Raw genomic sequence first — 23,211 nt, 5'->3', positions numbered from 1 at the left:
TTGCCGTTCTCTCTAGTCAGAGAGTGTTTGCATGGCTGGGAGAATAAATTTGCACTAGTCCCACATACCTGTGACAATAGCTAATAGTCACGCCCAACATGGAGCTTGAAACCATGACCCTGAGATTAAAAGTCTCATGCTCTACTGCCGGTTCCTTCTCTGCATATATGCTGTATTTTGTGTAAATCTTCAAAGTACATGCCTGAAATTAATCCTCCCAATTTACAGGTGTCTGACAATAGGATCTTCCAAAGAAAGGTTGGGTTTAAGACTAGGGCAGGGCTGAGAGTTTCTTTTATTTGTTTTTCCGGCATTTGTCTTTCCACAATTCTGTACACTGTGTGATGAAACATTTGAGGATTTGACAAGTCAGTCCTGTGAATTGTTCAACCAAAATGTCAGAATATTGGTATGTGTAAAGAAATTCAAATAATTTGGAATGAGATTTTCTTCCACTTTGCTGGTTTCGCTACTCCACCTGCAATAAGGCAAACAGCAGCACATAAGCACAGTGCTTATTTTTAGAGATACTTTTTTGGAAGCAGATAGCTGGAGACCTGTTACTTATTCTGAATTTCTGGATAAGGTTCCAGAAATGTTGCCATTCTCTCTAGTCAGAGAGTGTTTGCATGGAGAATACATGTACACTACTCTCACATAACTGTGACAAGAGCTAATAGTCTCACCCAACATAGGGCTCAAACCCACAACCCTGAGATTAAAAGTCTCACGCTCTACTGACTGAGCTAGCCAGGCCTACATTGTACTTCTCTGTGTGATGTCATTTATTTGTAAATCTTCAAAGTACATGCCTGAAATTAATCCTCACATTTCACTGGTGTCTGACAATAGGATCTTCCAAAGAAAGGTTGGGTTTAAGACTAGGCCTGGGCTGAGAGTTTCTTTTATTTGTTTTTCCGGCATTTGTCTTTCCACACTTCTGTACATTGTGTGATGAAACATTTGAGGATTTGACAAGTCAGTCCTGTGAATTGTTCAACCAAAATGTCAGAACATTGGTATAAGTAAAGAAATGCAAAAGCATTAGCATGATATTTTCTTCCACTTTGTTGGTTTAGCTGATCCACCTGCTATATGATGTCCCTGTACTCAGGCTATGCCTTTTGTGGCAATTAAAAGCTGACTTTGAGGCCACTGATAGGGATTGTTAAACACATCAACAGCAGCACATAAGCACAGTGCTTATTTTTAGAGACACTTCTTTGGAAGCAGATAGCTTCTGTTACTTATTCTGTATGAGGTTCTAGAAATGTTGCCATTCTCTCCAGTCAGAGAGTGTTTGCATGGAGAATACATGTATGCTACTCCCACATACCTGTGACAAGAGCTAATAGTCTCGCCCAGCGTGGGGCTTGAACCCACGACCCTGAGATTAAGAGTCTCATGCTCTACCGACTGAGCTAGCCAGGCCTACATTGTATGTCTCTGTGTGATGTCATTTATTTGTAAATCTTCAAAGTACATGCCTGAGATTAATCCTCCCATTTCACAGGTGTCTGACAATAGGATCATCCAAAGAAAGGTTTAAGACTAGGCCTGGGCTGAGAGTTTCTTTTATTTGTTTTTCCGGCATTTGTCTTTCCACACTTCTGTACACTGTGTGATGAAACATTTGAGGATTTGACAAGTCAGTCCTGTAATTGTTCAACCAAAATATCAGAACATTGGTATCTGTAAAGAAATGCAAATGCTTTGGAATGAGATTTTCTTCCATTTTGCAGGTTTCGCTGCTCCACCTGCTATATGATGTCCCTAAGGCTACGCCTTTTGTGGCAAGTAAAAGCTCTCTTTGTCCCTGGGTGGGGTTGAGCCACTAATCTTTTGATTAACAGTTGAACAGGCTGACCAATTGCACCACATGAGGTGTCAACTTCTTGATTATGATGCAGCAATCAGTGGCTTGTGTCTCATATGTGACGGGTTTGAAAGGAGACTTGGAGAGACAGATTGGTTAGGGGGGATTGGTAATCACATAAACAGCAGCACCTTTGCACTGTGCTTATTTTTAGAGATACTTCTTTGGAAGCAGATAGCTGGAGACCTTTTACCTGTTATGAATTTCTGAATAAGTTCCCAGAAAGTTTGCCGTTCTCTCTAGTCAGAGAGTGTTTGCATGGCTGGGAGAATAAATTTGCACTAGTCCCACATACCTGTGACAATAGCTAATAGTCACGCCCAACATGGAGCTTGAAACCATGACCCTGAGATTAAAAGTCTCATGCTCTACTGCTGGTTCCTTCTCTGCATATATGCTGTATTTTGTGTAAATCTTCAAAGTACATGCCTGAAATTAATCCTCCCAATTTACAGGTGTCTGACAATAGGATCTTCCAAAGAAAGGTTGGGTTTAAGACTAGGGCAGGGCTGAGAGTTTCTTTTATTTGTTTTTCCGGCATTTGTCTTTCCACAATTCTGTACACTGTGTGATGAAACATTTGAGGATTTGACAAGTCAGTCCTGTGAATTGTTCAACCAAAATGTCAGAATATTGGTATGTGTAAAGAAATTCAAATAATTTGGAATGAGATTTTCTTCCACTTTGCTGTTTCGCTACTCCACCTGCAATAAGGCAAAAAGCAGCACATAAGCACAGTGCTTATTTTTAGAGACACTTCTTTGGAATCAGATAGCTTCTGTTACTTATTCTGTATGAGGTTCTAGAAATGTTGCCATTCTTTCCAGTCAGAGAGTGTTTGCATGGAGAATACATGTATGCTACTCCCACATACCTGTGACAAGAGCTAATAGTCTCGCCCAGCGTGGGGCTTGAACCCACGACCCTGAGATTAAGAGTCTCATGCTCTACCGACTGAGCTAGCCAGGCCTACATTGTATGTCTCTGTGTGATGTCATTTATTTGTAAATCTTCAAAGTACATGCCTGAGATTAATCCTCCCATTTCACAGGTGTCTGACAATAGGATCATCCAAAGAAAGGTTTAAGACTAGGCCTGGGCTGAGAGTTTCTTTTATTTGTTTTTCCGGCATTTGTCTTTCCACACTTCTGTACACTGTGTGATGAAACATTTGAGGATTTGACAAGTCAGTCCTGTAATTGTTCAACCAAAATATCAGAACATTGGTATCTGTAAAGAAATGCAAATGCTTTGGAATGAGATTTTCTTCCATTTTGCAGGTTTCGCTGCTCCACCTGCTATATGATGTCCCTAAGGCTACGCCTTTTGTGGCAAGTAAAAGCTCTCTTTGTCCCTGGGTGGGGTTGAGCCACCAATCTTTTGATTAACAGCTGAACAGGCTGACCAATTGCACCACATGAGGTGTCAACTTCTTGATTATGATGCAGCAATCAGTGGCTTGTGTCTCATATGTGACGGGTTTGAAAGGAGACTTGGAGAGACAGATTGGTTAGGGGGATTGGTAATCACATAAACAGCAGCACCTTTGCACTGTGCTTATTTTTAGAGATACTTCTTTGGAAGCAGATAGCTGGAGACCTTTTACCTGTTATGAATTTCTGAATAAGTTCCCAGAAAGTTTGCCGTTCTCTCTAGTCAGAGAGTGTTTGCATGGCTGGGAGAATAAATTTGCACTAGTCCCACATACCTGTGACAATAGCTAATAGTCACGCCCAACATGGAGCTTGAAACCATGACCCTGAGATTAAAAGTCTCATGCTCTACTGCCGGTTCCTTCTCTGCATATATGCTGTATTTTGTGTAAATCTTCAAAGTACATGCCTGAAATTAATCCTCCCAATTTACAGGTGTCTGACAATAGGATCTTCCAAAGAAAGGTTGGGTTTAAGACTAGGGCAGGGCTGAGAGTTTCTTTTATTTGTTTTTCCGGCATTTGTCTTTCCACAATTCTGTACACTGTGTGATGAAACATTTGAGGATTTGACAAGTCAGTCCTGTGAATTGTTCAACCAAAATGTCAGAATATTGGTATGTGTAAAGAAATTCAAATAATTTGGAATGAGATTTTCTTCCACTTTGCTGGTTTCGCTACTCCACCTGCAATAAGGCAAACAGCAGCACATAAGCACAGTGCTTATTTTTAGAGACACTTCTTTGGAAGCAGATAGCTTCTGTTACTTATTCTGTATGAGGTTCTAGAAATGTTGCCATTCTTTCCAGTCAGAGAGTGTTTGCATGGAGAATACATGTATGCTACTCCCACATACCTGTGACAAGAGCTAATAGTCTCGCCCAGCGTGGGCTAACCCACGACCCTGAGATTAAGAGTCTCATGCTCTACCGACTGAGCTAGCCAGGCCTACATTGTATGTCTCTGTGTGATGTCATTTATTTGTAAATCTTCAAAGTACATGCCTGAGATTAATCCTCCCATTTCACAGGTGTCTGACAATAGGATCATCCAAAGAAAGGTTTAAGACTAGGCCTGGGCTGAGAGTTTCTTTTATTTGTTTTTCCGGCATTTGTCTTTCCACACTTCTGTACACTGTGTGATGAAACATTTGAGGATTTGACAAGTCAGTCCTGTAATTGTTCAACCAAAATATCAGAACATTGGTATCTGTAAAGAAATGCAAATGCTTTGGAATGAGATTTTCTTCCATTTTGCAGGTTTTGCTGCTCCACCTGCTATATGATGTCCCTAAGGCTACGCCTTTTGTGGCAAGTAAAAGCTCTCTTTGTCCCTAGGTGGGGTTGAGCCACCAATCTTTTGATTAACAGCTGAACAGGCTGACCAATTGCACCACATGAGGTGTCAACTTCTTGATTATGATGCAGCAATCAGTGGCTTGTGTCTCATATGTGACGGGTTTGAAAGGAGACTTGGAGAGACAGATTGGTTAGGGGGATTGGTAATCACATAAACAGCAGCACCTTTGCACTGTGCTTATTTTTAGAGATACTTCTTTGGAAGCAGATAGCTGGAGACCTTTTACCTGTTATGAATTTCTGAATAAGTTCCCAGAAAGTTTGCCGTTCTCTCTAGTCAGAGAGTGTTTGCATGGCTGGGAGAATAAATTTGCACTAGTCCCACATACCTGTGACAATAGCTAATAGTCACGCCCAACATGGAGCTTGAAACCATGACCCTGAGATTAAAAGTCTCATGCTCTACTGCCGGTTCCTTCTCTGCATATATGCTGTATTTTGTGTAAATCTTCAAAGTACATGCCTGAAATTAATCCTCCCAATTTACAGGTGTCTGACAATAGGATCTTCCAAAGAAAGGTTGGGTTTAAGACTAGGGCAGGGCTGAGAGTTTCTTTTATTTGTTTTTCCGGCATTTGTCTTTCCACAATTCTGTACACTGTGTGATGAAACATTTGAGGATTTGACAAGTCAGTCCTGTGAATTGTTCAACCAAAATGTCAGAATATTGGTATGTGTAAAGAAATTCAAATAATTTGGAATGAGATTTTCTTCCACTTTGCTGGTTTCGCTACTCCACCTGCAATAAGGCAAAAAGCAGCACATAAGCACAGTGCTTATTTTTAGAGACACTTCTTTGGAATCAGATAGCTTCTGTTACTTATTCTGTATGAGGTTCTAGAAATGTTGCCATTCTCTCCAGTCAGAGAGTGTTTGCATGGAGAATACATGTATGCTACTCCCACATACCTGTGACAAGAGCTAATAGTCTCGCCCAGCGTGGGCTGAACCACGACCCTGAGATTAAGAGTCTCATGCTCTACCGACTGAGCTAGCCAGGCCTACATTGTATGTCTCTGTGTGATGTCATTTATTTGTAAATCTTCAAAGTACATGCTTGAGATTAATCCTCCCATTTCACAGGTGTCTGACAATAGGATCATCCAAAGAAAGGTTTAAGACTAGGCCTGGGCTGAGAGTTTCTTTTATTTGTTTTTCCGGCATTTGTCTTTCCACACTTCTGTACACTGTGTGATGAAACATTTGAGGATTTGACAAGTCAGTCCTGTAATTGTTCAACCAAAATATCAGAACATTGGTATCTGTAAAGAAATGCAAATGCTTTGGAATGAGATTTTCTTCCATTTTGCAGGTTTTGCTGCTCCACCTGCTATATGATGTCCCTAAGGCTACGCCTTTTGTGGCAAGTAAAAGCTCTCTTTGTCCCTAGGTGGGGTTGAGCCACCAATCTTTTGATTAACAGCTGAACAGGCTGACCAATTGCACCACATGAGGTGTCAACTTCTTGATTATGATGCAGCAATCAGTGGCTTGTGTCTCATATGTGACGGGTTTGAAAGGAGACTTGGAGAGACAGATTGGTTAGGGGGATTGGTAATCACATAAACAGCAGCACCTTTGCACTGTGCTTATTTTTAGAGATACTTCTTTGGAAGCAGATAGCTGGAGACCTTTTACCTGTTATAAATTTCTGAATAAGTTCCCAGAAAGTTTGCCGTTCTCTCTAGTCAGAGAGTGTTTGCATGGCTGGGAGAATAAATTTGCACTAGTCCCACATACCTGTGACAATAGCTAATAGTCACGCCCAACATGGAGCTCGAAACCATGACCCTGAGATTAAAAGTCTCATGCTCTACTGCCGGTTCCTTCTCTGCATATATGCTGTATTTTGTGTAAATCTTCAAAGTACATGCCTGAAATTAATCCTCCCAATTTACAGGTGTCTGACAATAGGATCTTCCAAAGAAAGGTTGGGTTTAAGACTAGGGCAGGGCTGAGAGTTTCTTTTATTTGTTTTTCCGGCATTTGTCTTTCCACAATTCTGTACACTGTGTGATGAAACATTTGAGGATTTGACAAGTCAGTCCTGTGAATTGTTCAACCAAAATGTCAGAATATTGGTATGTGTAAAGAAATTCAAATAATTTGGAATGAGATTTTCTTCCACTTTGCTGGTTTCGCTACTCCACCTGCAATAAGGCAAAAAGCAGCACATAAGCACAGTGCTTATTTTTAGAGACACTTCTTTGGAATCAGATAGCTTCTGTTACTTATTCTGTATGAGGTTCTAGAAATGTTGCCATTCTTTCCAGTCAGAGAGTGTTTGCATGGAGAATACATGTATGCTACTCCCACATACCTGTGACAAGAGCTAATAGTCTCGCCCAGCGTGGGCCCTGAGATTAAGAGTCTCATGCTCTACCGACTGAGCTAGCCAGGCCTACATTGTATGTCTCTGTGTGATGTCATTTATTTGTAAATCTTCAAAGTACATGCTTGAGATTAATCCTCCCATTTCACAGGTGTCTGACAATAGGATCATCCAAAGAAAGGTTTAAGACTAGGCCTGGGCTGAGAGTTTCTTTTATTTGTTTTTCCGGCATTTGTCTTTCCACACTTCTGTACACTGTGTGATGAAACATTTGAGGATTTGACAAGTCAGTCCTGTAATTGTTCAACCAAAATATCAGAACATTGGTATCTGTAAAGAAATGCAAATGCTTTGGAATGAGATTTTCTTCCATTTTGCAGGTTTCGCTGCTCCACCTGCTATATGATGTCCCTAAGGCTACGCCTTTTGTGGCAAGTAAAAGCTCTCTTTGTCCCTAGGTGGGGTTGAGCCACCAATCTTTTGATTAACAGCTGAACAGGCTGACCAATTGCACCACATGAGGTGTCAACTTCTTGATTATGATGCAGCAATCAGTGGCTTGTGTCTCATATGTGACGGGTTTGAAAGGAGACTTGGAGAGACAGATTGGTTAGGGGGATTGGTAATCACATAAACAGCAGCACCTTTGCACTGTGCTTATTTTTAGAGATACTTCTTTGGAAGCAGATAGCTGGAGACCTTTTACCTGTTATGAATTTCTGAATAAGTTCCCAGAAAGTTTGCCGTTCTCTCTAGTCAGAGAGTGTTTGCATGGCTGGGAGAATAAATTTGCACTAGTCCCACATACCTGTGACAATAGCTAATAGTCACGCCCAACATGGAGCTCGAAACCATGACCCTGAGATTAAAAGTCTCATGCTCTACTGCCGGTTCCTTCTCTGCATATATGCTGTATTTTGTGTAAATCTTCAAAGTACATGCCTGAAATTAATCCTCCCAATTTACAGGTGTCTGACAATAGGATCTTCCAAAGAAAGGTTGGGTTTAAGACTAGGGCAGGGCTGAGAGTTTCTTTTATTTGTTTTTCCGGCATTTGTCTTTCCACAATTCTGTACACTGTGTGATGAAACATTTGAGGATTTGACAAGTCAGTCCTGTGAATTGTTCAACCAAAATGTCAGAATATTGGTATGTGTAAAGAAATTCAAATAATTTGGAATGAGATTTTCTTCCACTTTGCTGGTTTCGCTACTCCACCTGCAATAAGGCAAACAGCAGCACATAAGCACAGTGCTTATTTTTAGAGATACTTTTTTGGAAGCAGATAGCTGGAGACCTGTTACTTATTCTGAATTTCTGGATAAGGTTCCAGAAATGTTGCCATTCTCTCTAGTCAGAGAGTGTTTGCATGGAGAATACATGTACACTACTCTCACATAACTGTGACAAGAGCTAATAGTCTCACCCAACATAGGGCTCAAACCCACAACCCTGAGATTAAAAGTCTCACGCTCTACTGACTGAGCTAGCCAGGCCTACATTGTACTTCTCTGTGTGATGTCATTTATTTGTAAATCTTCAAAGTACATGCCTGAAATTAATCCTCACATTTCACTGGTGTCTGACAATAGGATCTTCCAAAGAAAGGTTGGGTTTAAGACTAGGCCTGGGCTGAGAGTTTCTTTTATTTGTTTTTCCGGCATTTGTCTTTCCACACTTCTGTACATTGTGTGATGAAACATTTGAGGATTTGACAAGTCAGTCCTGTGAATTGTTCAACCAAAATGTCAGAACATTGGTATAAGTAAAGAAATGCAAAAGCATTAGCATGATATTTTCTTCCACTTTGTTGGTTTAGCTGATCCACCTGCTATATGATGTCCCTGTACTCAGGCTATGCCTTTTGTGGCAATTAAAAGCTGACTTTGAGGCCACTGATAGGGATTGTTAAACACATAAACAGCAGCAAATAAGCACAGTGCTTATTTTTAGAGAGACTTCTTTGGAAGCAGATAGCTTCTGTTACTTATTCTGTATGAGGTTCTAGAAATGTTGCCATTCTCTCCAGTCAGAGAGTGTTTGCATGGAGAATACATGTATGCTACTCCCACATACCTGTGACAAGAGCTAATAGTCTCGCCCAGCGTAGGGCTCGAACCCACGACCCTGAGATTAAGAGTCTCATGCTCTACCGACTGAGCTAGCCAGGCCTACATTGTACTGTCTCTGTGTGATGTCATTTATTTGTAAATCTTCAAAGTACATGCCTGAGATTAATCCTCCCATTTCACAGGTGTCTGACAATAGGATCATCCAAAGAAAGGTTTAAGACTAGGCCTGGGCTGAGAGTTTCTTTTATTTGTTTTTCCGGCATTTGTCTTTCCACACTTCTGTACACTGTGTGATGAAACATTTGAGGATTTGACAAGTCAGTCCTGTGAATTGTTCAACCAAAATATCAGAACATTGGTATCTGTAAAGAAATGCAAATGCTTTGGAATGAGATTTTCTTCCATTTTGCAGGTTTCGCTGCTCCACCTGCTATATGATGTCCCTAAGGCTACGCCTTTTGTGGCAAGTAAAAGCTCTCTTTGTCCCTGGGTGGGGTTGAGCCACCAATCTTTTGATTAACAGCTGAACAGGCTGACCAATTGCACCACATGAGGTGTCAACTTCTTGATTATGATGCAGCAATCAGTGGCTTGTGTCTCATATGTGACGGGTTTGAAAGGAGACTTGGAGAGACAGATTGGTTAGGGGGATTGGTAATCACATAAACAGCAGCACCTTTGCACTGTGCTTATTTTTAGAGATACTTCTTTGGAAGCAGATAGCTGGAGACCTTTTACCTGTTATGAATTTCTGAATAAGTTCCCAGAAAGTTTGCCGTTCTCTCTAGTCAGAGAGTGTTTGCATGGCTGGGAGAATAAATTTGCACTAGTCCCACATACCTGTGACAATAGCTAATAGTCACGCCCAACATGGAGCTCGAAACCATGACCCTGAGATTAAAAGTCTCATGCTCTACTGCCGGTTCCTTCTCTGCATATATGCTGTATTTTGTGTAAATCTTCAAAGTACATGCCTGAAATTAATCCTCCCAATTTACAGGTGTCTGACAATAGGATCTTCCAAAGAAAGGTTGGGTTTAAGACTAGGGCAGGGCTGAGAGTTTCTTTTATTTGTTTTTCCGGCATTTGTCTTTCCACAATTCTGTACACTGTGTGATGAAACATTTGAGGATTTGACAAGTCAGTCCTGTGAATTGTTCAACCAAAATGTCAGAATATTGGTATGTGTAAAGAAATTCAAATAATTTGGAATGAGATTTTCTTCCACTTTGCTGGTTTCGCTACTCCACCTGCAATAAGGCAAACAGCAGCACATAAGCACAGTGCTTATTTTTAGAGATACTTTTTTGGAAGCAGATAGCTGGAGACCTGTTACTTATTCTGAATTTCTGGATAAGGTTCCAGAAATGTTGCCATTCTCTCTAGTCAGAGAGTGTTTGCATGGAGAATACATGTACACTACTCTCACATAACTGTGACAAGAGCTAATAGTCTCACCCAACATAGGGCTCAAACCCACAACCCTGAGATTAAAAGTCTCACGCTCTACTGACTGAGCTAGCCAGGCCTACATTGTACTTCTCTGTGTGATGTCATTTATTTGTAAATCTTCAAAGTACATGCCTGAAATTAATCCTCACATTTCACTGGTGTCTGACAATAGGATCTTCCAAAGAAAGGTTGGGTTTAAGACTAGGCCTGGGCTGAGAGTTTCTTTTATTTGTTTTTCCGGCATTTGTCTTTCCACACTTCTGTACATTGTGTGATGAAACATTTGAGGATTTGACAAGTCAGTCCTGTGAATTGTTCAACCAAAATGTCAGAACATTGGTATAAGTAAAGAAATGCAAAAGCATTAGCATGATATTTTCTTCCACTTTGTTGGTTTAGCTGATCCACCTGCTATATGATGTCCCTGTACTCAGGCTATGCCTTTTGTGGCAATTAAAAGCTGACTTTGAGGCCACTGATAGGGATTGTTAAACACATAAACAGCAGCACATAAGCACAGTGCTTATTTTTAGAGAGACTTCTTTGGAAGCAGATAGCTTCTGTTACTTATTCTGTATGAGGTTCTAGAAATGTTGCCATTCTCTCCAGTCAGAGAGTGTTTGCATGGAGAATACATGTATGCTACTCCCACATACCTGTGACCTGTGACAAGAGCTAATAGTCTCGCCCAGCGTGGGGCTTGAACCCACGACCCTGAGATTAAGAGTCTCATGCTCTACCGACTGAGCTAGCCAGGCCTACATTGTATGTCTCTGTGTGATGTCATTTATTTGTAAATCTTCAAAGTACATGCCTGAGATTAATCCTCCCATTTCACAGGTGTCTGATAATAGGATCATCCAAAGAAAGGTTTAAGACTAGGCCTGGGCTGAGAGTTTCTTTTATTTGTTTTTCCGGCATTTGTCTTTCCACACTTCTGTACACTGTGTGATGAAACATTTGAGGATTTGACAAGTCAGTCCTGTAATTGTTCAACCAAAATATCAGAACATTGGTATCTGTAAAGAAATGCAAATGCTTTGGAATGAGATTTTCTTCCATTTTGCAGGTTTCGCTGCTCCACCTGCTATATGATGTCCCTAAGGCTACGCCTTTTGTGGCAAGTAAAAGCTCTCTTTGTCCCTGGGTGGGGTTGAGCCACCAACCTTTTGATTAACAGCTGAACAGGCTGACCAATTGCACCACATGAGGTGTCAACTTCTTGATTATGATGCAGCAATCAGTGGCTTGTGTCTCATATGTGACGGGTTTGAAAGGAGACTTGGAGAGACAGATTGGTTAGGGGGATTGGTAATCACATAAACAGCAGCACCTTTGCACTGTGCTTATTTTTAGAGATACTTCTTTGGAAGCAGATAGCTGGAGACCTTTTACCTGTTATGAATTTCTGAATAAGTTCCCAGAAAGTTTGCCGTTCTCTCTAGTCAGAGAGTGTTTGCATGGCTGGGAGAATAAATTTGCACTAGTCCCACATACCTGTGACAATAGCTAATAGTCACGCCCAACATGGAGCTCGAAACCATGACCCTGAGATTAAAAGTCTCATGCTCTACTGCCGGTTCCTTCTCTGCATATATGCTGTATTTTGTGTAAATCTTCAAAGTACATGCCTGAAATTAATCCTCCCAATTTACAGGTGTCTGACAATAGGATCTTCCAAAGAAAGGTTGGGTTTAAGACTAGGGCAGGGCTGAGAGTTTCTTTTATTTGTTTTTCCGGCATTTGTCTTTCCACAATTCTGTACACTGTGTGATGAAACATTTGAGGATTTGACAAGTCAGTCCTGTGAATTGTTCAACCAAAATGTCAGAATATTGGTATGTGTAAAGAAATTCAAATAATTTGGAATGAGATTTTCTTCCACTTTGCTGGTTTCGCTACTCCACCTGCAATAAGGCAAACAGCAGCACATAAGCACAGTGCTTATTTTTAGAGATACTTCTTTGGAAGCAGATAGCTGGAGACCTTTTACCTGTTATGAATTTCTGAATAAGTTCCCAGAAAGTTTGCCGTTCTCTCTAGTCAGAGAGTGTTTGCATGGCTGGGAGAATAAATTTGCACTAGTCCCACATACCTGTGACAATAGCTAATAGTCACGCCCAACATGGAGCTCGAAACCATGACCCTGAGATTAAAAGTCTCATGCTCTACTGCCGGTTCCTTCTCTGCATATATGCTGTATTTTGTGTAAATCTTCAAAGTACATGCCTGAAATTAATCCTCCCAATTTACAGGTGTCTGACAATAGGATCTTCCAAAGAAAGGTTGGGTTTAAGACTAGGGCAGGGCTGAGAGTTTCTTTTATTTGTTTTTCCGGCATTTGTCTTTCCACAATTCTGTACACTGTGTGATGAAACATTTGAGGATTTGACAAGTCAGTCCTGTGAATTGTTCAACCAAAATGTCAGAATATTGGTATGTGTAAAGAAATTCAAATAATTTGGAATGAGATTTTCTTCCACTTTGCTGGTTTCGCTACTCCACCTGCAATAAGGCAAACAGCAGCACATAAGCACAGTGCTTATTTTTAGAGATACTTCTTTGGAAGCAGATAGCTGGAGACCTTTTACCTGTTATGAATTTCTGAATAAGTTCCCAGAAAGTTTGCCGTTCTCTCTAGTCAGAGAGTGTTTGCATGGCTGGGAGAATAAATTTGCACTAGTCCCACATACCTGTGACAATAGCTAATAGTCACGCCCAACATGGAGCTCGAAACCATGACCCTGAGATTAAAAGTCTCATGCTCTACTGCCGGTTCCTTCTCTGCATATATGCTGTATTTTGTGTAAATCTTCAAAGTACATGCCTGAAATTAATCCTCCCAATTTACAGGTGTCTGACAATAGGATCTTCCAAAGAAAGGTTGGGTTTAAGACTAGGGCAGGGCTGAGAGTTTCTTTTATTTGTTTTTCCGGCATTTGTCTTTCCACAATTCTGTACACTGTGTGATGAAACATTTGAGGATTTGACAAGTCAGTCCTGTGAATTGTTCAACCAAAATGTCAGAATATTGGTATGTGTAAAGAAATTCAAATAATTTGGAATGAGATTTTCTTCCACTTTGCTGGTTTCGCTACTCCACCTGCAATAAGGCAAACAGCAGCACATAAGCACAGTGCTTATTTTTAGAGATACTTCTTTGGAAGCAGATAGCTGGAGATCTGTTACTTATTCTGAATTTCTGGATAAGGTTCTAGAAATGTTGCCATTCTCTCCAGTCAGAGAGTGTTTGCATGGAGAATACATGTACACTACTCCCACATACCTGTGACAAGAGCTAATAGTCTCGCCCAACATAGGGCTCAAACCCACAACCCTGAGATTAAGAGTCTCATGCTCTACCGACTGAGCTAGCCAGGCCTACATTGTACTGTCTCTGTGTGATGTCATTTATTTGTAAATCTTCAAAGTACATGCCTGAGATTAATCCTCCCATTTCACAGGTGTCTGACAATAGGATCATCCAAAGAAAGGTTTAAGACTAGGCCTGGGCTGAGAGTTTCTTTTATTTGTTTTTCCGGCATTTGTCTTTCCACACTTCTGTACATTGTGTGATGAAACATTTGAGGATTTGACAAGTCAGTCCTGTGAATTGTTCAACCAAAATGTCAGAACATTGGTATAAGTAAAGAAATGCAAATGCTTTGGAATGAGATTTTCTTCCATTTTGCAGGTTTCGCTGCTCCACCTGCTATATGATGTCCCTAAGGCTACGCCTTTTGTGGCAAGTAAAAGCTCTCTTTGTCCCTAGGTGGGGTTGAGCCACCAATCTTTTGATTAACAGCTGAACAGGCTGACCAATTGCACCACATGAGGTGTCAACTTCTTGATTATGATGCAGCAATCAGTGGCTTGTGTCTCATATGTGACGGGTTTGAAAGGAGACTTGGAGAGACAGATTGGTTAGGGGGGATTGGTAATCACATAAACAGCAGCACCTTTGCACTGTGCTTATTTTTAGAGATACTTCTTTGGAAGCAGATAGCTGGAGACCTTTTACCTGTTATGAATTTCTGAATAAGTTCCCAGAAAGTTTGCCATTCTCTCTAGTCAGAGAGTGTTTGCATGGCTGGGAGAATAAATTTGCACTAGTCCCACATACCTGTGACAATAGCTAATAGTCACGCCCAACATGGAGCTCGAAACCATGACCCTGAGATTAAAAGTCTCATGCTCTACTGCCGGTTCCTTCTCTGCATATATGCTGTATTTTGTGTAAATCTTCAAAGTACATGCCTGAAATTAATCCTCCCAATTTACAGGTGTCTGACAATAGGATCTTCCAAAGAAAGGTTGGGTTTAAGACTAGGCCTGGGCTGAGAGTTTCTTTTATTTGTTTTTCCGGCATTTGTCTTTCCACACTTCTGTACACTGTGTGATGAAACATTTGAGGATTTGACAAGTCAGTCCTGTGAATTGTTCAACCAAAATATCAGAACATTGGTATGTGTAAAGAAATTCAAATAATTTGGAATGAGATTTTCTTCCACTTTGCTGGTTTCGCTACTCCACCTGCAATAAGGCAAACAGCAGCACATAAGCACAGTGCTTATTTTTAGAGAGACTTCTTTGGAAGCAGATAGCTGAGATCTGTTACTTATTCTGAATTTCTGGATGAGGTTCCAGAAATGTTGCCATTCTCTCCAGTCAGAGAGTGTTTGCATGGAGAATACATGTATGCTACTCCCACATACCTGTGACAAGAGCTAATAGTCTCACCCAGCGTGGGGCTTGAACCCACGACCCTGAAATTAAGAGTCTCATGCTCTACCGACTGAGCTAGCCAGGCCTACATTGTATGTCTCTGTGTGATGTCATTTATTTGTAAATCTTCAAAGTACATGCCTGAGATTAATCCTCCCATTTCACAGGTGTCTGACAATAGGATCATCCAAAGAAAGATTGGGTTTAAGACTAGGCCTGGGCTGAGAGTTTCTTTTATTTGTTTTTCCGGCATTTGTCTTTCCACACTTCTGTACACTGTGTGATGAAACATTTGAGGATTTGACAAGTCAGTCCTGTGAATTGTTCAACCAAAATGTCAGAATATTGGTATGTGTAAAGAAATTCAAATAATTTGGAATGAGATTTTCTTCCACTTTGCTGGTTTCGCTACTCCACCTGCAATAAGGCAAAAAGCAGCACATAAGCACAGTGCTTATTTTTAGAGACACTTCTTTGGAAGCAGATAGCTTCTGTTACTTATTCTGAATGAGGTTCTAGAAATGTTGCCATTCTCTCCAGTCAGAGAGTGTTTGCATGGAGAATACATGTATGCTACTCCCACATACCTGTGACAAGAGCTAATAGTCTCGCCCAGCGTGGGCCCTGAGATTAAGAGTCTCATGCTCTACCGACTGAGCTAGCCAGGCCTACGTTGCATGTCTCTGTGTGATGTCTCTGGGTGGGGTTGAGCCACCAACCTTTTGATTAACAGCTGAACAGGCTGACCAATTGCACCACATGTGGTGTCAACTTCTTGATTATGATGCAGCAATCAGTGGCTTGTGTCTCATATGTGACGGGTTTGAAAGGAGACTTGGAGAGACAGATTGGTTAGGGGGGATTGGTAATCACATAAACAGCAGCACCTTTGCACTGTGCTTATTTTTAGAGATACTTCTTTGGAAGCAGATAGCTGGAGACCTTTTACCTGTTATGAATTTCTGAATAAGTTCCCAGAAAGTTTGCCGTTCTCTCTAGTCAGAGAGTGTTTGCATGGCTGGGAGAATAAATTTGCACTAGTCCCACATACCTGTGACAACAGCTAATAGTCACGCCCAACATGGAGCTCGAAACCATGACCCTGAGATTAAAAGTCTCATGCTCTACTGCCGGTTCCCTCTCTGCATATATGCTGTATTTTGTGTAAATCTTCAAAGTACATGCCTGAAATTAATCCTCCCAATTTACAGGTGTCTGACAATAGGATCTTCCAAAGAAAGTTTGGGTTTAAGACTAGGGCAGGGCTGAGAGTTTCTTTTATTTGTTTTTCCGGCATTTGTCTTTCCACAATTCTGTACACTGTGTGATGAAACATTTGAGGATTTGACAAGTCAGTCCTGTGAATTGTTCAACCAAAATGTCAGAATATTGGTATGTGTAAAGAAATTCAAATAATTTGGAATGAGATTTTCTTCCACTTTGCTGGTTTCGCTACTTCACCTGCAATAATGCGAACAGTAGCACATAAGCACAGTGCTTATTTTTAGAGATACTTTTTTGGAAGCAGATAGCTGGAGACCTGTTACTTATTCTGAATTTCTGGATAAGGTTCCAGAAATGTTGCCATTCTCTCTAGTCAGAGAGTGTTTGCATGGAGAATACATGTACACTTCTCCCACATACCTGTGACAAGACCTGTGGAGACCGGTTGCCTTTTATGAATTTCTGAATAAGTTGCCAGAAAGGTTGCAGTTCTCTCTAGTCAGAGAGTGTTTGCTTGGCTGGGAGAATAAATTTGCCCTAGTCCCACATACAGTACCTGTGAAAATAGCTAATAGTCATGCCCAACGCCCTGAGATTAAGAGTCTCACCCAATGTGGGGCTTGAACCCACAACCCTGAGATTAAGAGTCCCATGGTCTACCGACTGAGCTAGCCAGGTCTACATTGCACCTCTCTGTGTGATGTCATTTATTTGTAAATCTTCAAAGTACATGCCTGAAATTAATCCTACCATTTCACAGGTATCTGACAATAGGATCTTCCAAAGAAAGGTTGGGTTTAAGACTAGGGCTGGGCTGAGAGTTTCTTTTATTTGTTTTTCCGGCATTTGTCTTTCCACACTTCTGTACACTGTGTGATGAAACATTGAGGATTTGACAAGTCAGTCCTGTGAATTGTTCAACCAAAATGTCAGAACACTGGTATAAGTAAAGAAATGCAAAAGCATTAGCATGATATTTTCTTCCACTTTGTTGTTTTCGCTGCTCCACCTACTATATGATGTCCCTGTACTCAGGCTATGCCTTTTGTGGCAATTAAAAGCTGCCTTTGAGGCCACTGATAGGGATTGTTAAACACATAAACAGCAGCACATAAGCACAGTGCTTATTTTTAGAGAAACTTCTTTGGAAGCAGATAGCTTCTGTTACTTATTCTGTATGAGGTTCTAGAAATGTCGCCATTCTCTCCAGTCAGAGAGTGTTTGCATGGAGAATACATGCGCACTACTCCCACATACCTGTGACAAGAACTAATAGTATTGCCCAATGTGGGGCTCAAACACACAACCCTGAGATTAAAAGTCTCATGCTCTACCAACTGAGCTAGCCAGGCCTATATTGGGCCTCTCTCTCTGTAATGTCATTTATTTGTAAATCTTCAAAGTAAATGCCTGAAATTAATCCTTCCATTTCACAGGTGTCTGACAATAGGATCTTCCAAAGAAAGGTTGGGTTTAAGACTAGGGCTGGGCTGAGAGTTTCTTTTATTTGTTTTTCCGGCATTTGTCTTTCCACACTTCTGTACACCGTGTGATGAAACATTTGAGGATTTGACAAGTCAGTCCTGTAATTGTTCAACCAAAATATCAGAACATTGGTATCTGTAAAGAAATGCAAATGCTTTGGAATGAGATTTTCTTCCATTTTGCAGGTTTCAGTGCTCCACCTGCTATATGATGTCCCTAAGGCTATGCCTTTTGTGGCAATTAAAAGCTCTTTTTGTCCCTGGGTGGGGTTGAGCCACCAACCTTTTAAATAACAGCTGAACAGGCTGACCAATTGCACCACATGAGGTGTCAACTTCTTGATTATGATGCAGCAATCAGTGGCTTGTGTCTCATATGTGACGGGTTTGAAAGGAGACTTGGAGAGACAGATTGGTTAGGGGGGATTGGTAATCACATAAACAGCAGCACCATTGCACTGTGCTTATTTTTAGAGATACTTCTTTGGAAGCAGATAGCTGGAGACCTTTTACCTTTTATGAATTTCTGAATAAGTTCCCAGAAAGATTGCCGTTCTCTCTAGTCAGAGAGTGTTTGCATGGCTGGGACAATATCTTCGCACTAGTCCCACATACCTGTGACAATAGCTAATCGTCATGCCCAACGTGGAGCTTGAAACCATGACCCTGAGATTAAAAGTCTCATACTCTACCGCCGGTTCTCTCTCGGCATATTTGCCATATTTTGTGTAAATCTTCAAAGTACATTTCTGAAATTAATCCTCCCAATTCACAGGTGTCTGACAATAGGATCTTCCAAAGAAGATTAGGTTCCAGCAATGTTGCAATTCTCTCTAGTCAGATAGTGTTTGCATGGCTGGGAGAATACATGTGGACTACTCCCACATACCTGTGACAATAGCTAATTGTCAAATCAAAATCAAATCACTTTTATTGTCACACAACCATATACACAAGTGCAATAGTGGGTGAAGGACTTGGGTGTAGTTCCGAGCAACATAGCAGTCATGACAGTGATGAGACATTTACCAATTTACAATAAACATCAGATTTACATATCACAATTTACATATCTAATATACACATAATTACACACAACACAATATACAAATAATAATATACAATGTACAGTATACAATACACACAATATAAAATAGACATACACACAATATAGAATACACATTATACAATTAAAATAGTATATATAGTATATATAAAATATACAGTAGATTGTATTGTAGTGTATTGACATTTAGGCTGTCGGTTGATAGTCGGCCTCATTGTGGACAGACCAGGTGAGTTCCTCTGTGATGTGGATACCGAAGAACTTGAAGCTTCTGACTCTCTCCACCGGTGCTCCATTGATGGTTATGAGACTGTGTTCTATGTCTTTTCTCCTGAAGTCCAGCACAAGCTCCTTTGTCTTGCTGACGTTGAGGAAGAAGTTGTGCTCCTGACAGCAGTGTGTCAGAGTGTGCACCTCCTCTTTGTAGGCCGTTTCATCATTGTCAGTAATCAGACCTACCACCGTCGTATCATCAGCAAACTTGATGGCATTGGAGCTGTGTGTTGCCACACAGTCATGTGTGTACAGGGAATAGAGGAGTGGGCTGAGAACACAACCCTGTGGGGCTGCAGTGTTGAGGGTCAGTGATGAGGAGATGTTGCTGCCCATTCTAACCACCTGGCGTCTGCTTGACAGGAAGTCTATGATCCAGCTGCACAGCGAGCTGTTTAAGCCCAGAGCCCGGAGTTTCACATCAAGCTTGGAGGGCACTATGGTGTTGAATGCTGAGCTGTACTCACATCAGTGTTCCTTTTTTCCAGGTGGGAGAGAGCAGTGTGTAGTGTAGATGCTATGGTATCATCAGTGGAGCGGTTGTTGCGGTAAGCAAACTGCAATGGGTCCAGTGAGGGAGGCAGCACAGAGCAGATGTGATCTCTGATTAGTCTCTCAAAGCATTTGCTGATGATGGCGGTCAGAGCAACAGGACGCCAGTCATTTAAGCAAGTGATTTTGGATTGCTTTGGTACAGGCACAATGGTGGATGTTTTAAAGCATGCGGGGACCACAGACAAGGAGAGGGAAAGGTTGAAAATGTCTGTAAAAACACCAGCCAGTTGGTTTGTGCACGCTCTGATGACGCAGCCCGGAATGCCGTCTGGACCCGTGGCTTTACAGATATTCACCCGTCGGAAGGATCGGGTTACATCCGCTACAGAGACGGAGAGTGAACTAACCTCTGTAGCTTCAGCCGCGAGAGCTCTCTCCATAAGGGCAGTGTTATTTCCCTCGAAACGAGCATAAAAAGTATTTAGCTCATCCAGGAGAGAGGCAGCGGTGTTCACGACAGAGTTTTTATTCCCTTTAAAGTCCGTGATGATATTAATTCCCTGCCACATGCTTCTAGAGTTGGTGGTGTTAAACTGTCCTTCAATCTTGTCCCTGTACTGGTGTTTGGCTGCTCTGATAGTTTTGTGGAGGGCATAACTGGCTTGTTTATTCTCCTCCGCGTTCCCGGAATTAAAACGGAAGTCCGCGCATCAAGTGCCACAAGAACATCGCTATTCATCCATGGCTTCTGGTTGGGGTAGATCCGTATTGTTTTGGTGTGAAACAACATCCTCTAAGCACTTTCTGATGAAACACATTATGCTATCAGCGTAAACCTCGATGTCGTCATCAGAGGCGGACCGGAACATCTCCCAGTCCGCGTGATCAAAACAGTCTTGTAGCGTAGAATCTGATTGGTCCGACCAGCACTGGATCTTTCTGAGGGTGGGTGCTTCCTGTTTCAGTTTCTGCCTGTAAGCAGGCAGAAGCAGAATGGGAGAGTGGTCCGATTTGCCAAATGGTGGACGGGGGAGGGATTTGTAGCCATCCCGGGAGGGAGAGTAGCAGTGGTCCAAAACCCGGTCCCCTCATGTGTTGGTGGTATTTTGGTGCGACTGATTTGAAATTGGCTTTGTTAAAGTCCCCGGTCATAATGAACGTGGCCTCAGGGTGCGCAGTTTCAAGCTCACTTACACTCACATACAGTTCCTTGAGTGCCAGTGTGCTTATTTTTAGAGATACTTCTTTGGAAGCAGATAGCTGGAGACCGGTTGCCTTTGATGAATTTCTGAATAAGTTCCCAGAAAGGTTGCAGTTCTCTCTAGTCAGAGAGTGTTTGCACGGCTGGGAGAATAAATTTGCACTAGTCCCACATACCTGTGAAAATAGCTAATAGTCATGCCCAACGCCCTGAGATTAAGAGTCTCACTCTCTACCGACTGAGCTAGCCAGGCCTACATTGTTTCTCTCTGTGTGATGTCATTTATTTGTAAATCTTCAAAGTACATGCCTGAAATTAATCCTCCCATTTCACAGATGTCTGACAATAGGATCTTCCAAAGAAAGGTTGGGTTTAAGACTAGGGCTGGGCTGAGAGTTTCTTTTATTTATTTTTCAGGCATTTGTCTTTCCACACTTCTGTACACTGTGTGATGAAACATTTGAGGATTTGACAAGTGAGTCCTGTAATTGTTCAATCAAAATATCAGAACACTGGTATGTGTAAAGAAATGCAAATGCTTTGGAATGAGATTTTCTTCCATTTTGCAGGTTTCGCTGCTCCACCTGCTATATGATGTCCCTAAGGCTACGCCTTTTGTGGCAATTAAAAGCTCTCTTTGTCCCTGGGTGGGGTTGAGCCACCAACCTTTTGATTAACAACTGAATATGCTGACCAATTGCACCACATGAGGTGTCAACTTCTTGATTATGATGCGGCAATCAGTGGCTTGTGTCTCATATGTGACGGGTTTGAAAGGAGACTTGGAGAGACAGATTGGTTAGGGGGGATTGGTAATCACATAAACAGCAGCACCTTTGCACTGTGCTTATTTTTAGAGATACTTCTTTGGAAGCAGATAGCTGGAGACCTTTTACCTGTTATGAAATTCTGAATAAGTTCCCAGAAAGTTTGCCATTCTCTCTAGTCAGAGAGTGTTTGCATGGCTGGGAGAATAAATTTGCACTAGTCCCACATACATGTGACAATAGCTAATAGTCACGCCCAACATGGAGCTCGAAACCATGACCCTGAGATTAAAAGTCTCATGCTCTACTGCCGGTTCCCTCTCTGCATATATGCCGTATTTTGTGTAAATCTTCAAAGTACATGCCTGAAATTAATCCTCCCAATTTACAGGTGTCTGACAATAGGATCTTCCAAAGAAAGGTTGGGTTTAAGACTAGGGCAGGGCTGAGAGTTTCTTTTATTTGTTTTTCCAGCATTTGTCTTTCCACACTTCTGTACACTGTGTGATGAAAAATTTGAGGATTTGACAAATTAGTCCTGTAATTGTTCAACCAAAATGTCAGAACATTGGTATGTGTAAAGAAATGCAAACGCTTTGGAATGAGATTTTCTTCCACTTGATTTTGCTACTCCACCTGCAATGAGGTGATGTCCCAATGATCAGTCTATGCCTTTTGTGGCAATTAAAAGCTCTCTTCACCCATGGGTGGGCTTGAACCACCAGACTATCTGTTAATAGCCAAATGCACTACTTAATTGCACCAGAGAAACAGGTGAATAGCCACCTTCTGGGTTATGATGTGGCATTCAGTAGCATGTGCCTCATACGTGACAAGGGAGACTTGAAAGGGGACTTGGAGAGACCTATCGGTTAGTGGGGATTGTTAAACACATAAACAGCAGCACATAAGCACAGTGCTTATTTTTAGAGACACTTCTTTGAAAGCAGATAGCTGGAGACCTGTTACTTATTCTGAATTTCTGAATAAGGTTCCTGAAATGTTGCCATTCTCTCTTGTCATATGCCATTTTTTTGAATGACACAGAATGACAAGAATTTTCAGTGAATTCGCAATATATAATTGTAGTACCAGAGTGAGCTGCACTACAAGTTGAGAAATGTAGCTTCATTGAAAAATGGTTCCAAGTATCAGATTCAACTCCACATGTTACCTTATATGCAAGTAAGGGAAGTCAGGCAAAAGATTTAGGACCAATGATGAATAGAGCAGAAAGGAAAAAGTGAGAGGAGACAGATAACCCTTTAATCTTTGAGTCACCGGACAAAACATACTTAAAAATCATGTGAACTACTGTTATGACAGACATTCCAAGAGTTGTGGTGACTACTAAAGGAAAAAAAAATTGTACACAAAAACAGCCGAATTAATGCTAGAAATGGAAAAACAAGTACCAGCTGAATTGTGGTCTAAAACAAAAAGCTGTAGAAGGA

At 41.3% G+C, this 23,211-nt stretch overlaps 12 non-coding genes across 12 annotated transcripts; all 12 read right to left on the bottom strand.

Annotated features, from left to right (window-relative positions):
- Positions 1–683: 683 nt before the first annotated feature.
- trnak-uuu (transfer RNA lysine (anticodon UUU)) lies at positions 684–756 on the bottom strand. The gene has a single exon. It is a non-coding gene; the product is annotated as a tRNA-Lys (tRNA).
- Positions 757–1,358: 602 nt separating this feature from the next.
- On the bottom strand, positions 1,359–1,431 carry trnak-cuu (transfer RNA lysine (anticodon CUU)). The gene has a single exon. It is a non-coding gene; the product is annotated as a tRNA-Lys (tRNA).
- A 1,341-nt stretch (positions 1,432–2,772) lies between these two features.
- trnak-cuu (transfer RNA lysine (anticodon CUU)) lies at positions 2,773–2,845 on the bottom strand. Its single transcript has one exon. It is a non-coding gene; the product is annotated as a tRNA-Lys (tRNA).
- A 1,341-nt stretch (positions 2,846–4,186) lies between these two features.
- Positions 4,187–4,256, bottom strand: trnak-cuu (transfer RNA lysine (anticodon CUU)). The gene has a single exon. It is a non-coding gene; the product is annotated as a tRNA-Lys (tRNA).
- A 4,165-nt stretch (positions 4,257–8,421) lies between these two features.
- trnak-uuu (transfer RNA lysine (anticodon UUU)) lies at positions 8,422–8,494 on the bottom strand. The gene has a single exon. It is a non-coding gene; the product is annotated as a tRNA-Lys (tRNA).
- Positions 8,495–9,096: 602 nt separating this feature from the next.
- trnak-cuu (transfer RNA lysine (anticodon CUU)) lies at positions 9,097–9,169 on the bottom strand. Its single transcript has one exon. It is a non-coding gene; the product is annotated as a tRNA-Lys (tRNA).
- A 1,356-nt stretch (positions 9,170–10,525) lies between these two features.
- On the bottom strand, positions 10,526–10,598 carry trnak-uuu (transfer RNA lysine (anticodon UUU)). Its single transcript has one exon. It is a non-coding gene; the product is annotated as a tRNA-Lys (tRNA).
- A 609-nt stretch (positions 10,599–11,207) lies between these two features.
- trnak-cuu (transfer RNA lysine (anticodon CUU)) lies at positions 11,208–11,280 on the bottom strand. The gene has a single exon. It is a non-coding gene; the product is annotated as a tRNA-Lys (tRNA).
- A 2,550-nt stretch (positions 11,281–13,830) lies between these two features.
- Positions 13,831–13,903, bottom strand: trnak-cuu (transfer RNA lysine (anticodon CUU)). Its single transcript has one exon. It is a non-coding gene; the product is annotated as a tRNA-Lys (tRNA).
- A 1,356-nt stretch (positions 13,904–15,259) lies between these two features.
- Positions 15,260–15,332, bottom strand: trnak-cuu (transfer RNA lysine (anticodon CUU)). The gene has a single exon. It is a non-coding gene; the product is annotated as a tRNA-Lys (tRNA).
- Positions 15,333–17,076: 1,744 nt separating this feature from the next.
- Positions 17,077–17,149, bottom strand: trnak-cuu (transfer RNA lysine (anticodon CUU)). Its single transcript has one exon. It is a non-coding gene; the product is annotated as a tRNA-Lys (tRNA).
- Positions 17,150–17,750: 601 nt separating this feature from the next.
- On the bottom strand, positions 17,751–17,823 carry trnak-uuu (transfer RNA lysine (anticodon UUU)). Its single transcript has one exon. It is a non-coding gene; the product is annotated as a tRNA-Lys (tRNA).
- Positions 17,824–23,211: the final 5,388 nt, after the last annotated feature.

Source organism: Myxocyprinus asiaticus, chromosome 6 (genome assembly GCF_019703515.2).
Source record: "Myxocyprinus asiaticus isolate MX2 ecotype Aquarium Trade chromosome 6, UBuf_Myxa_2, whole genome shotgun sequence".
Taxonomy (NCBI): domain Eukaryota; kingdom Metazoa; phylum Chordata; class Actinopteri; order Cypriniformes; family Catostomidae; genus Myxocyprinus; species Myxocyprinus asiaticus.
This window is presented reverse-complemented; position numbering and strand designations above follow the sequence as displayed.